Raw genomic sequence first — 12,254 nt, 5'->3', positions numbered from 1 at the left:
GAGAGCTCCTCGACCTACTCCTCACAGCAGCCCTTAAAATAATCCTAACGCACTGGAAAAACACAGCCAAAGCAAACTTCAAAACATGGGTCAACTGGGTCACCTTCCTGAGGGGTGCCGACAACATCACAGGCACCTTCTCAAAGGAACATAAAGCCAAGCTACACATGTGGGACCCGCTGGACGAGCACCTGAGGAAGACCCAGTAAAAGACAACAACGAGCGTGCCCACTCACTCGACCCCCCCCCCTCTTTCTTTTCTCTCCTCTCTCTTTCCTCTCCCAGTGGAGGGAGAACGAACTCACGAATGGACTGTTCATAGACAAGACCGCCATCATTGTACGCACATCTGTATATATATATTTTTGTACGGCCTTCTTTTGTATGCCAATAAAAAAAAATTCTAAATAAAAAAAAAAAAAAAATGCCAGCACACTATCTTCAACCTCCAGAGATCCACAGCCGTCTCTCTAACAGACACCAGGCCTGCTGGCTAACTGCTTGACTGCTTTACAATACAACAGAAAACGAAGCCCTCTTACCAATATTGCTCCACCACCCCAAAACTACACTGTGCCAAGTTCAGATTGTAATCGTAGTTCAATCTGCTAGCTCCTGTCAGCTTTACTACAGCAATTAAATATTTGGGTAATATTCTTATACATTTTAAGAACAAGGATGAAGAACCACTTTCTACCACTTGAAGTTTGTTTGCGAAATACTAACCCTGTTAAAGTGAGTTGATATGTCTTTTTCTAATGCAATGTATTGTATATTGTTCGCCAACCTTTTTAATCAATAACGTGGTTTAAGTTTGGAATTACTGGGTATGAGCCTGAAATAGCGTGATTATGATGTGTAAAAAGCATTTGGTGAAAGCGCAGTTTATCAAATAAACCATACTGCTTATTTAAAAAAAAAAAAAAAAAAGGAAATAGCTGCACGGTTTTTGCATTATTGTGAGGCCCTTTTTTTTAGGTAAATTATCTCTTTGAATTATGAATGTTTATATAGTATTTCATTCAAAATTCCTCAATGTCAGTCAGCACTGCTTTAACGACGTCTGCTAAATTTGCTTTCACCAACTCTTTTACTGTTGGATCATTTGTTTTTATTTACCATTAACCATGTTTCACAGCAGTCGCACTGCTGAGCAACATCTTTAAAAACACTAACCACGTCAATAGGTGTCATATAGGGCGAAATCAGTTGGCGTTGGCAATGCTTGTTTTTTCCCCAGCCTCTTTAATGTAACTTTGACTGTGCACTTTCAGCCATTGTCACATCTAGGTTTCCCACTTTTTCCAGGTGGAAATATTAGCCATGTCCACGTTTTAACAGTGTGGAAAGGTAAGGAGCTGGTTACTTACATCGAGTTTATTTAAAAACATCTGTATAATTTGAAAACGTGTCTCGTCTGTCTGTTTTTGCTAATAATCATAAAGGAAGAGTTTAGACAGTTTAAAAAAAAATATTTGACAGTCATTTCTCCCTCTCTTTGCTGTTTATTCTTTTTTTTTGTTTCAAAGGGCATTTTACCTCTTTCCATTTCTTTAGTGGCTTTCACATAAAAATACTGGCTATGTTGCTAAAATACTGCTTAGGTTGCAAGCCTGTCTGATCTGAAAATGTGAACTTCTTTGCCGGTTTAAGCTTTTTGAAGAGTGCAGCTGGTTTACTCAAATTATTTTCAAAATGTTGTTTAAGTCACCTTCTCTTTTACCATGACAAGTGCCTGATCACCTTTAAATGATTATCATAACATATTGATGCAAACATCATGGTTTACAGTAGGGATTGTTTTTATTAGCGTGAAGTCCTGTTTTAGGCTTGAATCAAATGTAATAATTGGCAAGATGATAAAACATCACGTTCGAGTTTAGTTTTGATGGGCCTGCGCCCACCAGTCTTGGAGGTACACGCCTTTAGCTCCTTCAAAGTCGCCACCGATCCGAAGGCAGCATCTTTGAACAGACTCCCGGTCCACTCATTTAGTTAGAAGACACATGTTTGGGCAGGATCATGGTGGTGCCTTAAAGCTTTTAAATAATCATCTTGATCGCACCCCAAGCGATAGTTACATGTTTTAATACACTCATCTATATGTTTCCACACCTTTGTCTCACAACTTCATTTTAAAGCTTATTGGTGCTTATATTTGACCCTTCGCTTTTGAAATGCACTGCGCCCCAGAGGAATCGTTTCCCCACTACTGTATAAATCCTGAAAGGGTGCGTGATTTAGGAGGCGCCTGGTTATACCTGCGCTAATTTAGGCTAATATAAGGAGGCGGTTTGTGGACATTTATCCTGCCAAGATATTTTCGTTTGCCTATCTTATTAAGTGATTTTAAATAATTTTCTTTCATATTTTTGCACTAACAGGTTGTAGGTTAAAATGTGTACATAATTGAACAAGCATTTGCAATGCAATAGGTCTCGCAGTTGTTAGAGTTTGAGCCATTGGCATTGTAATTGGCAATGCCTTTTATTTACGTTTTATAATCTAACACATAAATAAAAAGCATTGCCATTTACAATGGCAATGGCTCAAACTCTAACAACTGCGAGACCTATTGCATTGCAAATGCTTGTTATTGTAGCTTGCATGCTAGTCCTCCGTTTAGCACCTGATTGAATCAGGACACTTACATTCTCTGTGCCTCCTTAGATGGTGGCCCCATGAGTCAATCACATGACATTAGGTCACACGCCCCTTTCTACATTTGAAAATGCAGTAGTATCAAGGCGCGACTTTCATGGCTGATACAGTACGTGGGGTCTTCCAGCTTGTTAGCGGCTGCTCTTATGAGATATCCGAGTGAACAGTGAGCATAGTAAGTAGATGGTTTTCTCCCCCACAGGTTCAGGTTGTTTCTATGGAATCTGCTAAGCGCATGCTTTTGTCTTCATCCAAAAGAAACATGCCAGCTGGTCTGGCACTGGCCAAGGAATTAGAAGTAATTAGTGCAAGCTGTAAGTTTCTTGTTGTCCTAGGATTCCTTAGAGACATTTAGCAAGCACTTTTTTATCACCCTGTGGAAACCACACGAGGGGTGCCAGGTGAGATTGTTGCATGTAGGAGCAGGGTTTTCCTTTCACCACCAGCACATATGCACGTTGTATGTGGTCTATGTTGGCATAGGTTTACGTGGAGATATTTAGAAAGCACTATTGGTTTAGGAATCACACGAGGGGTGCTGAGGTGAGATCGTTGCACAATTTTCCTTCAAGGAGGCTTGTACTTTGTCTTGTGCTTGGTGTGCTGTTTTTCCCCTTATGCTTTAGCACTCTCACAGTAGGAGGCTGTCACACTGGTGGTAGAGAGGAGGAGATATGCACATATTTTAGGTTTTGATATAATGGCTTTAGTAGCAGAGTACATCACATATCTTGGCATGCTTTGGAAATAATTAAAATGTAGTAAATATTTTATTTTAAGGTGACAGTATATGTATTGGCACTTGACCTTGGTGTTCTACTGAGGAGGCCTTCACTCATAGATCGAAACACGTCGATGCCTGTTTATAAGAGCACAACAACATCCTCATAGGAAAACAAAGAATATACATTTGGAGGATAATAAAATCATTTGTTGACAGACATATACCTTGAGGCTTGGTTGCTGTGCAAACAATTGGTTAGACCACAGTGAAATAGAATAAGTGGACACCTTGGCTTTAAATAACTGTGCAACAAGGATAAAGTGCATTTGGATTTTATATGCTGTAGATGAATTACTTGACTGAGCCAATGAGTGCTTCCATAATGTATTGTGAAACGTCATATGTATGCTATATGGGAAACGTCCTTGTGGACGAAGCCAGAATCACGATGTGCCTTTACAGTGCCGGCAATAGAACGAATGCATCCTTAGCACGCATTCGTTCAGCACGCAAGTCGTTTCACGACTTGATTTAGAGGGGGCGAATGGTGTTGGATTTAAAGTCAAACACCTTTCCTACTGTTAAGAAGACTGGAGTTGCAGTTGTTAATGATCCTATTCCAAAGTCTAGCGTCCTTCTAAGGCAAGTCTTGTAACGACTTGCATGCTGAACGAATGCGTACTAAAGACGCGTTCGTTCTAATGACGGCGTGATGAAGGCATACGTGCTAAAGGCATGCAAGTGTCCATCGCATATTCATGCTATATATATGGATTGATGCCAAATGCTTGGTTGGATGGTTGGGAAGTGTTGTAACTAAAATGATAGTTCTGGCTGAAAGATACGACATGTCCATTAGATTGGTAGTACGGTTGAGCAAACATTTTTTCAATTTATCCCCATGATAAGCCCCTCTTTTGCAGCAGTATTATATGTCCAGGTTCTGTTAGAGTCATATGGGCTCGCCCTCTTCGTGCTCCATGTAGGCAAGCTCTTCAGCGCCCACAAAGAGGTACTACACACTACAGAAACATTACAGTACAATAGGGGCAGGTCTCTTAGCTCGGACGCTGACTTCTACTCAAAATTCCCAGAGACAATCGCTCCCCTTCCGGAGACCGATCTATCAGATACCTCAGTCTTTGCACCTGAAATCGTCTTCCTATGTCTCTTCAGCAAATACAAAGTCATTGTCTCTTTAGAAAAGGTCTAAAAACCCAATCTGTTTGCTGATTCTTTGGTCCAATCTTAGCTCCCCTCTTTGCCTGTTCGGCTTACTTCCATGATGCCCCCTTGGAATGATACTTTGCACTTTATAAACCATTAAATAAATGAAAAAAACGCCATGTTTCTTTGTACTAGCTTGATTAAATAAACAGATCACAGTGGCACGGATGTTGGCACCAGCTTCTATTGCATTTTTGAGTTTCTTGCCACCTTTGCATGGCTATAAACAATCATTCTGTGCTGAGCATTCTGTCATTTATGAAGGAACTCATTTCTGAGGAGACGGGTCGCAATAAAGCCAATTTTGCAGCAGAAACAAAGCGGTAATGTTCTCTGACATTTACTTGATTATCCCGGTGGCATTCTGGTTTCTGGCACCAAAGTAATTACCTAGCACTGGGAACTGCTCCACGGTGGGCTGCATGCAGCGTGATATGTTCTGTATTGATGCCTTCTCTTGACTTAGCGTTAGACAGATAGATTTTAATGAAATCCGAGAAGGGTTTTTTTTTTCTTGACAAATTCTCTTCTGTGCTGCTGTTCATCTATTTCACAAGAAAGAAACCGCATGGCGGGATTTTTCTTAACACGACTCCCACAAAATCTAATTATAATGGGCCAGGAAAAGAACAAACCATGGAAATAAATTGATTTTGTCAGGTTCTGTGGAATTGCAGCAACGAGATGTACCCGTGAGTACTTTGAGTACAGTAATAGGCTACCTTTAGGGTAATTAATTTCCTTTCAGTGCATAAAGTTAGGCGAGACAAAAGCAAATAGCCAAGAAGCCTAGCTCTTTGTCCCCACGCCCTCCTGTCACAAGGGTTGTTCTTCTGGAACCTCACCTACCTTGTTCACAGTCTCCCTATCAATCTCCTTCTCAATATGTCCTTTAATTAATGTATTAATCTCCCTCTGCGCATTATTATTTCACACTCTCGCTGGTTAGCCGACTCAGTACAAAAAGAATGCGGTCTGTTCGTATTCGGCAACCAAGGGGGATTTGGGGGGCAGCCGAGCGGCGAGGTCTGCCCCCCGGGCAGATTTGGGAGGGGGAAGGAGGGTGAAGGAAAGAGCGGCCATTTTGCCGCGTTGGGCTGCCTGGGGATAGACCAAAGGCAGCCCAAATGAGTTTTAGCAGCCCAAAGGGTTTAAAAAAGGAGCCCGCGTTATCCCAGCCACCATTTTAGGTACTGAGACCTGGTGGCTGGGAGCGTGGTAGTTAGGAGCTTTTTTGTCTAGCGATTAGGGGTAGTGGTCAGCAGCTTTTTTCTTGCAGTTAGAAGGTTTATTGGGGCGTCTTACCTGTACGATGGCGTCCCACGACGATGTGCGCGTCCTTGAGGCCATCCACCTGCTGAGCGAGGCAGGGCGGATGGACCTCCTGGTGGGCCTGCGGCGCGGCGGGCCTTCGCGGGCGTGGCGGCGGCGGTCAATGCCTCCTCGCCTCCATGGAAGACGGCGCCAATCCAGGTGGGTCTGCAGGGCCGCGCCGATGCCAGGAGCGTGGCCCTGGTTGTGACAGGCGGAGCAGGGGGCGTGGCCGAGGCGCGCTGCCAGTGGCGCCTCGCCGCGCCTCAGTATGGCGTTTGCGGGCCGGGGGCGGGGCTGTCGGCAGGAGAAGGCCGCGGGCGGAGAGCGCTTCGGAGGGAGCGTCGCAGCCGCGCAGGGAGGTGCGTGGCCGCCCCAGCGAGACTGAGGCGGACGGGGAGACCCGGCCAGTGAGCAGGGCCTCCGTGTCAGCTGTGAAGAGGACGGGGAAGGGGATGGGAGGGCAGGGGAAGGGAGGGGTGGGGGTGAAGGCCTCGGGATCGGGCGAGGGGCCCGGGGGGAGGCTGCGGGGGGAATTGGAGAGAGGGAGGGGAAGGGGCAGGGGGGACAGGCCTCTAGCAAGAAGGTTTGTGGCCCAAAGCCAAGGGGGAGACCGGAGAGCCCCTCACCTGCCAGGCAGGGGGCCGCGGGTGAGGGCAGGAGGGGCAGGAGACCTGGAAAGAGGGGGGCAAAGGGGGGGCACAAGGGGGGGCAGGGCACGGTGGCCAGGGGGTAGGCGAGGGGGAGTTGGCCCCAGGCGTGCGGGTGGGGGGGTAGGGAGTTGGGGGCCTCAGGGGGGGCGGGGAGTCGGGGTGAGGAGCTGGGGCAGGCAGGAGGGGTTTCCCCTTTATTGATAGAATCCGAGGAGAGTGAGAGGGAGTGGGAGGGTTTGGATGTGTTCGAGTCTTGGGAGGAGGGGGTGCAGGAGGCACGGAACACGGCGGGGGGCAGGGCGGGGCGGGGGAGGAAGAGGCGGGTCCGTCGGGACGTGGAGGTGGAGCGGCGCTTGCAGGTCAAGAAGGGGACGGGGTTTTGGGGGGGGTTGGGCGTTGGGGGGAGCTCATCAGATGATTGGGGAGCGGGCGTAGGGGGGTTAATCTGGAGTGAGGATGAGGAGGTTGGGGGTGTGGGGGAAGCCCTGCACACCAGCAGTACCTTTTCTCTTGCAGGGTGACGGCCGGCACGGGAATGCGCACTTGGTAAGGCTGGGGGCGGCCCAGCGACACCAAGGAGAAGGGAGGGCAGTGCTTCCTGCAGCAGGCCCGGAATCCGCGTGGGATCACGTCGCGGCTGGCTCACGAAGGCCTCAGGCGGGCTCGCCGGCCCCTCCACCCACAGGGCCCAAGCGGCTTGGGGATCATCGGCGGACATGGAGCACTGGCACGGAGGACTGTTATGTTTTGAGCGGGGGGAGTGCAGGGGTGTGGGCCTACAGCAGGGGGCAGTCGGCGCCGCCGGCTCGCCGGAGGTATATGTGAGGTGGAATTGTGTGAAGGGGATGAGGACAGTTTGGAGGATGGAGAATTGAGGGATGGCGAGGGCGGCCAGGGGTCCAGTAATGGTGTTAGTGATTTCTTGCAGGTGTCACAGGCCTGGGTGCTGCGGCGGCCCGGACGCAGTCGGGGAACAGGTCGGTGATGAATCGGAGAGGCGAAGACCGGCGAGGGGATGGTTTGGTGCCAGGTAAATGCAAGGACGCAGTGCCCATGGTATCGATGGGTGGGGGTGACCGGCTATGCAAAGGGAAGTATGTGGTGGATCGGGGTGTGGGGCCGGATGAGGCCGCGCTGGCGCCCGGGGCGAGGGGGACCACAAGGCAGGGTAAGGAGGTATGGTGGTCCCGGGGAAGCAGGGCGCTGGCGGCGCGGGTTTGGAAGGCGGTCCGCGGGCGACGTGGCAAAGCCAGAGGGCAGGGCCGTTTCGGAGAGATCGCAGGAGGCGGCGGGCGGCGCGGCGAAACCAGAGAGTAAGGAGCTGAAGATTAAGCGGCTCCCGTATACGGGGGTCACGAAGCCGCTGGGGGCGCACTTAATGACATCTACTAAAGAGAAGATATGGAAGGGGGAGTATGTGGAGTTGTTAAAGTTGTTGCACCGCGAGGTCCGGTCGAAAGAGGGTTCGAAGGAGGAAGAGTATGAGCTGCAGAAGAGGCCGAGGGTGCCGTTGACGATCGAAAATTGGACGCTGGCATTTTTTATATTCGCGAGTGTTTATTGTGAAAAGATCCCAGAGCGTTCGGTGTCCTTGTTTAAATACATGGACGTCATTCGGAAGGAGCAGATCATGGGGGGTGGTTACGCGTGGGCGCAGTACGACGACGAGTTCCGGGCGCGGATGGCGTGGGACCCGGAGGCAAAGTGGGGTGAGTTGGATTGCGATCTCTGGCAACATACGATGGGGCTGGCGGGGTCGGGCAAGACCATCTTTACCGCCAGTGGCCTCCCGATTATATATCAGCCCTTTCAGGGCCGCCCCACCCGAGGGGCGTGGGGGCCGGTTTCAAGAGCCAGTCTGGAGTAGTGGGCACCTGCTGGGACTTCAATAAAGGGGCGTGCGCCAGGGGGCATTGCCGCTTTAAACACAAGTGCTCTGGTTGTGGTAAATACGGCCACCCCGTGGTCCGTTGTAGGGGCCCCCCGAGCAGCAGCACGGGGGTCCGCAGGCGTCAGCCGGGAGTGCACGACCCGGAGCCGTTCAGCCCTCGAGTGTCCGAGGTGGTAAGGGGTCTGGGCCAACGGGCTCGTACTCCGGTTAGTGTGGAACGTTTGACAGCGGCCCTGCGTAATTACCCGGATAAAGGAGCCACGGATCGGTTGCGGACCGGGTTTCAGGAGGGGTTTTGATTGGGCTACGCGGGGCCTCGGCGGCGTCGTTGGGCACACAATTTGCGGTCGGCTCGGGAACACCCAGAGGTGGTACAGAGCAAGCTGGACAAGGAAGTCAAGGAGGGCCGCATGGCGGGGCCTTTTGTGGGTTGGCCGTTGGAGGACTTGATGATGTCCCCCATAGGGGTTGTGCCCAAGAAGGAGGCAGGGCAGTTCTGCCTTATACAACATTTGTCATGGCCGGAGGGCGGATCGGTTAACGACTATATTGACGAAAATGAGACCGCGGTGTCTTACTTCCCCGTTGAGGCGGCCATGGCCTTAGTGGTGGCGGCGGGACCTGGCGCACAGATGGCAAAGTGTGACATTAAGTCGGCTTTCCGGCTGCTGCCGGTTCACCCAGATGACTGGTGCCTACTGGGGATCCAGTTTAACGGCCGCTGGTATGTGGACAAGGCATTGTCGATGGGCTGCTTGTTGTCCTGCGCGCTTTTTGAATGTTGTAGTACGTTCCTGCAATGGCTTTTTACGGAACGAACGTGTCACCAAGGAGTTACGCACTACCTGGACGACTTTTTCTTGGTCCGGGCCCCGGACTCCACGGACTGCCAGGTGGCGCTGGACAGGTTTCAGGAGATCATGGAGGACCTTGGGGTGCCATTGGCGCCGGAGAAGATAGTGGGGCCAGGCACGGCGCTGTCATTTTTGGGTAATGAGCTGGACTCGGTGTTGCTGGAGTCACGGTTGCCGGCAGACAAGCAGCAGCAGATGTTGGGGCTGCTCGAGATAATGGTGGCAAAGCACAAAGTGACAGTGTTGGAAATTCAGGTGCTGCTGGGACACCTCAAATTTGCGTGCCGAGTGGTACGCGTCGGGGGCGGACGTTCTGTAGGAGGTTGGGCAGGGCCCTGGCTGGACAGAGGCCTCCACACCACCACGTGCGTTTGTCGGCCGGCGTTCGGGAGGATTTGCGGATGTGGCGGTTTTTCTTGACACAGTTCAACGGGGTGCCCATGCGGAGGGATGAGGACATGGTGTGGGATGTGCAAATTTTCTCGGACGCGGCGGGTAGCGACGGGTTTGGGCTCTACTGGAACGGGAAGTGGTGTGCGGAGCGGTGGCCCCCTGAGTGGCTGGGGGGTGGTAGGAGCATTGCCTTCCTGGAACTTTTCCCCCTGGTGGTGGCGATATGGCTGTGGGGTGAGGTGCTGGCCCACCAACGGGTGACTTTCAACGTGGACAACATGGCTGTGGTCCAGGTGGTAAATCGCCAGTCCGCCAGGGATGAGTATGTGTTGAAGCTGTTGCGAGTGTTTGTGTTGGGCTGCTTGCGCCATGACATTGCTTTTCGTGCAGTGCATGTCCCAGGGATTGACAATGACATTGCGAATGCTTTGTCTTGTTCGCAGTGGGGGAGATTCCGTGGATTAGCCGAGGACGCGGAGCGGGACCCGACGCCAATGCTGCCGCGGATGTAGCACATAGGCAACTGGTTCTCGGATCCTTGGCGGAGTCGTCCAGGACAACGTATGTGGCTGCATAGGGGGAGTTTGTGGCATCAGGGGCGCGGTGGAGGCCTCCGGGAATGGAGAAACAGGAGGATGTGGTGCAGTTTATGCTGTACAGGATCGGCAAAGGTTTATCGAGTGTGACGATAGCAGGCAAGCTGGCGGGGATCGCTTTCATGGGAAAGCTGTTTTGGGGATACGCCCCATCTACGAGGGAGCTCGGGTCTCGGATGTTGGAGGGTTGGGCCCGGGAATGTGGGCGGGTGGGGGCGGTTAGGCGGCCTATGTCGGAGGACATGTTGGGAAGAGTGATGGGGGTTTTGCCTTTGGTCTGTAGGGATGGCCGGGAAGCTTGCCTGTTTGCAACATTGATGGTGTGGATGTTTGCGGGGGCTTTTCGGGTGTCTGAGCTGTTGGGTTCGAAAGCGGGCCCGGGTTTGGGGTGGTCGGATGTGCAGTTGGGACGGCAGCGTAAGTCTAAGACCGATCAGCGGTGCGTCGGGGCATCGGTGGTCCTGCGGAAGGCGGAGGAGGGAGCAGCGTGCCCGGTGCAATTGGGTTGGAAATGGGAGGGGGAACGGCTGGCGGACGGCTTGGTGTTTCAACACGCGAACGGGAGAGGGGGCGACAGGGTCACAGTTGTTAGCGGTGTTGCGGAAGGCTCTGGCTAGGGTGGGGGTGGATGGCAGAAGGTATGGCACGCACTCGTTTCGGATTGGGGTGGCGTCGGAAGCACATAGACGAGGGTGCGGGCAGGGGGACATTATGCACCTGGGGAGATGGTCCTCGAATTGTTATCGATGTTATGTGCGCAGCGAGGGGGGGTTTTGAACGCGCGTTGGGATGTTGGGGGAACAGATTTACTGACATTTGTTTCTCATTTCAGGTTCGGTGGCGGGTCCCATGGCCCGGGACATGTTGATTTTGATTGTGGGCCATTCTTTTGTGAAGAGGGCCAAGTTGCAAGCGCAGGATAGCTATTTTGGTGATCACCTGGGTTTCAATCCTGCAATGTTTCAGGTTGTTTGGTCAGGGAGGGGGGGCATGAGATGGAAAGAATTGATCCCTACGCTGAACGGTCTGGTGCAGGGGGGACGGTGTCCGGATGTTTTGGTTCTCCACCTAGGGGAGAATTATATGGTGCAGGAGACAGGTTTGGTGTTGATGCGAGCAATGAGGAAGGATTTAGCGGAGCTGCGGAGGACTTGGTCCGGGTGTACGGTCGTGTGGACCGAGTTGATACCGCGCAGGGTGTGGTGAGGTGCGGTGAAGCCGCAGGCGGTGGACAAGGCGCGCCGGAAGATTAATGTGGAGATGGTGCGTTTTTGTCGGCATCTGGGTTTCTCGCGCATTTGGCATAAGGGCATTAAATACGACGCGCCCGAGTTGTTCAGGGGTGATGGGGTCCACCTTTCACGTATGGGGGTGGATTTGTACCTGTTGGAGCTACGCGAAGTTTTGGCCCGTTTATTGGGGGTGCGTCAAGAGTAGGGGCCTGCACTGGTGTGTTCTTTCTGCATCAAAACGGAGGGTGGGGAGGGGGCAGAGAAAGGGGGAGGCGGTATAAGCACCTAACCTCCACCTTGCCCTGGGTGGCGGAGTTGTTTTTGGGGGATAGCCCAAAGGCAGCCCAAATGAGTTTTAACAGCCCAAAGGGTTTAAAAAGGGAGCCCGCGTCATCCCAGACACCATTTTAGGTAATGAGACCTGGTGGCTGGGAGCGTGGTAGTTAGGAGCTTTTTTGTCCCTGCCCACCATCCCTGGGCTTTGCGTTTTTCGGGAGTTTTTTTTTTTTGTCCGGGTTTTGGTTTTATTTAGGGAGGCGGTGTTGGACAGGTGCACAGGGGGGGGTATATGTAAGTTGTCACTTGGAACAGGTGGTGGCGGAGTTTTTTTTATGTTGGCCAAGTTTGGCTGGAGTTCAGTACTTTATCCTTAAGTTTGGGGAGTTGGGGAACGGGAGCGGGGAAAGGGTAACCAGTTTGGGGGTTACATTAG

Source organism: Lissotriton helveticus, chromosome 4_1 (genome assembly GCF_964261635.1).
Source record: "Lissotriton helveticus chromosome 4_1, aLisHel1.1, whole genome shotgun sequence".
Lineage (NCBI taxonomy): Eukaryota > Metazoa > Chordata > Amphibia > Caudata > Salamandridae > Lissotriton > Lissotriton helveticus.
Note: the sequence above shows the minus strand (reverse complement) of the source record.